Below are 3,938 nucleotides of genomic sequence, written 5' to 3' on the forward strand. Positions count from 1 at the left end.
GAGGTTTTCCAGGTTTCCCTCATTCCTGCATTAAATGGTGGTTAGGGCCTACCAACATAAGTCGTTCCTGGGCGCAAATGCGGCCTGCCTAATAATAATATGCCGCCTCCTCTCCCGCACAAGTCTCCGACTTATGGGCTAATTCTCGTAATTAGAATGAGGAGTAGAGATATTATTATTATTATTATTATTATTATTATTATTTAATCTCTAGACATAATTTTACAATGTATAGGACAAGTCAAAAATACATGTGCACAAACATACATTAAACTTGCAAGAACATACAAATTATACAATAATAGCATGGAATGCAACAGTTAGTTACAACGTCAAAAGATCCTTATCTAAATAATATTCATCTAAAGTATAATAACATTTACTTAATAACAGATCTTTGACTTTGCGTTTAAAACGCAATACATGTAAATTTTTAAAACAATTAGGAAGATGATTATACATCTTAATACCCGCATATGAAATTGATTGTTCGAATGTATAAGTTCTATGCCTCGGTAATACCAATAAATTGGGATTCCTTGTTGTGTAATGATGTAGAGACGAACTCTGAAGATATTTGTTCAAATTTTCTTTAATGTATAATAAAGAACGAAATAATATATAGATGCACGGGAAACTCATAATTTTATTATTAATAAAAACCTGCCTGCAAGAGTCCCTAGGAGAGAGATTGAAAATAATTCTGATAATTTTTTTCTGCGACCTAGATAATCTACACAACCCCACAACACTACATTATAAGTAAGCAGATTATAAACCAGGCTGTAATAAATAGTTAACAATGAAGTCACTGGCAGTGATTGTTTTAATTTTAATAACTGATTAAGCTTTTTAATTAATGAGGATATATGATCCGATCATCTTAAATTGTCGTCAATATACACTGAAAAATCTGGTGCATTTTTTTGAAGTTATGTTAAGTTACTTAATGGGGGTACCGGGGTTGTGTTTGAGGAGTGGAAATAAATACATTCGGTTTTATCTATATTAACTATCAAGCCATTTTTCTCGCACCAATTGGCGAAGCACTGCACCAAACTTTTAGTTGACAGTTGGAGTCCCTCCCGGGTTCCAGCAGTAACCACCAGCGATGTATCGTCAGCAAAAACAGTTAAAATGCTTGCATTTATATGAAGGGGTAAGTCGTGTACAAATCACAGAAAAAATAGAGGCCCCCAACACAGAACCCTGCGGTACTCCTTTATCTACATCGTACATCTCAGACCTTACATGCTTAAATTTAACGAACATTTTCCTATGTGAAAGATAATCGACAACCCACTCCAGGAAGATCCCCCGAAATCCCAAGTTGTACAGTTTACTTTCAATAAATTTGATATTCAGCCAATCAAAGGCACATGACAGATCGAAGAAAAGTCCCGCCACCTGTTTACCTACATCTAGCTGTAAATAAATGTTACCTAATAAATTGCATGTAGCCGACTGCGTTGACCTTCCAGCCCTAAAGCCATGTTCGCAATTACTTATCGTTTTAAACTTATCCAAAAAATCTAAAATTCGATTATAAACAACTCTTTCAATGATTTTTGATATCACACATAAAATTGTAATCGATCTGTAATTCGCTATGTTTTCAGCGTCACCCTTCTTATAAATAGATAAAACAGTTATAATTTTCAAGATAGATGGAAATTTACTGCTGCTAATCGATAAATTAATTGAAATCGCGCGTTCAAAAAGAGCGCGCCTGCTTTTTTAAATCGATATAGCAAAATGAGAGGAATTCAATATCAAGATTTCATTGAAATATAATAAAGCCTTATTGGCTTATTACGACTACTTAAAATTTCACATATTTCATTGTTATACACACAGGTTCGGAAAGTCCCCATGGTTCATCGGCCGTTACGTGAGAGCGATAAAGTAATTCATAGAAATCCGTGCGATAGACAAGGATGGTTACACTGAAGACGTTTCACAATCTGAATAATCACTCCCACTTCTAACCCGAAACGGGCGGTGACTATTCAGATTATTCACTATAGCCATCCTTCTCTATCGCACGGATTTCTTTACTTTATTTTGTTATCTGTCATGTAAAGGCAGATGGACCATGTGGATTTTCCAGCCCTGTTTATTCGTATACCTACTTAAATAATAATATCGATGGTAGATATACATTGTTGTAGCCGGTTACACCGGTTGTCGGCGCGTACTTGCTTATTATAAATGCAACACCCTGTATATATTTATTAAGCTTCCCTATATCTATCTCTAATGGTCTCTAATGGTATTTGACCTATTTCAATTTCATATTTGTCGAATTTGCTTGACCGAACCGCCAAAACTTGGTTTTTCTAAATGGAACACCCTGTATATTTAATCAAAGTCTGTTGTAGAAATTTACTCCCAATCTATCCATATTACACGTCCCTATACCAATCTTTTATTTTATCTGTTTTTGACGGTTTTTTTGATAGATAAAATGATCAAATTTCTTGGGAGGATGGCTGTGAAATTGCTAGTAAACTTAAAAACTCAAATTAACCAATATATCATGTCATCATTTGCTGTTAATCTGATAGTGGTATCTACTGATTTGAAAATATGTAATGGAAAACGATACTTATTCTAATGCTGATATTTTGAGTGAGAACAGCAACGATGTTGTAAAAAAGTAAAAAATTTTAATTATGCGACGATTTTGAAAATATAATAAACACGTTTTATAAACTATAATAAGTTATTTATGGTACTAGCACAGACAATATAGCGTATCGCTACAGACTGCTACTTAAATGCTGGAAATTGGCAACCCGAAATGGAAGCAGGGTCTCCTTAGCCGGCTTCCAGCTATAAAATTTAGCGTGGTAACTCTTCTACTTGGTAATAGGCGGCAGTTCCAGCGGTGGCTTTGTTGCCAAATAATAACTGCTAAATAAATTTAATGCTTTCAATTATGTAATTAAAGAGATATGGAACTTATCTTGTGTTTGGAAATCACATTTGCCTTAAATGTTAAATAAAATAAATCAAGTTAGAATTAAAACTATGAATTTACCTAATTAATTATTTATTTTATATCACCTTGGAATGGGAAAATTCAAAAACTCGAAATTAATGTTTTTAGATTTGTGCGTCGACTTCCAATATGGTACGATATTAACACCTATGTTTAAAAAAATTGCATTATACAGGTTGTGTATCCTTAGATGGGTACTGCCTCTTATTGTTGATTTCTTTAGATAGGTAAAATAATTATTGACACAAGTGTTGCATATCATGGATGTCATTGGTAGTGCTCATATTTGTGACACAAGGTGTTCAAAAAAATTAACACAATGTAAAATTGCTGGAACCTCAAGGAGTAGTTGAATACGAAATTTATTTAAAAAAAAACAACAAATCATCAATCAATACAGAGATAAGATAATGCGTTCGCTACTGCTGTTGCAATTTTTGACTAACTTTTTTGTTTTTCGACATACTGACTTCGGACCGTTTCCATTCAACGCAGAACGGACAATCAGAACCAGAGTAGTGGGGAGATTTTTTAAATTATTTTTTCAATTCAACGAATCATAAGACCTTTTTTACTGTATCACCTCACACACTTCTTTCGGAAATTTATTTTCCACATACGGACTTCGGACATTTTCCATTCAACGTAGAACTGACATACAGATCCAGGGTTGTGGGGAGATTTTTTCAATTATTTTTTTGATTTAACGCACCGTTTCCGAGTTATACGACCTTTTTACTGTAACACGACATACCTCTTGTTTCCAAAATTTCGAACCTTTTGCATTCAACGCAGAAGGAACATACAGAACCCGGGAGGGAGGGGTTGACATTTTCAATTATTTTTTCGATTCAACGCACCGTTTCCGAGTTATAAACACTTTTTTATCCTATGATGTCACACACCGTTGGTCCCGATTTTATTTTTTTTTTGA

Source organism: Anoplophora glabripennis, unplaced genomic scaffold, assembly GCF_000390285.2.
Source record: "Anoplophora glabripennis isolate ALB-LARVAE unplaced genomic scaffold, Agla_2.0 scaffold1060, whole genome shotgun sequence".
In the NCBI taxonomy this organism is placed as follows: Eukaryota; Metazoa; Arthropoda; class Insecta; order Coleoptera; family Cerambycidae; genus Anoplophora; species Anoplophora glabripennis.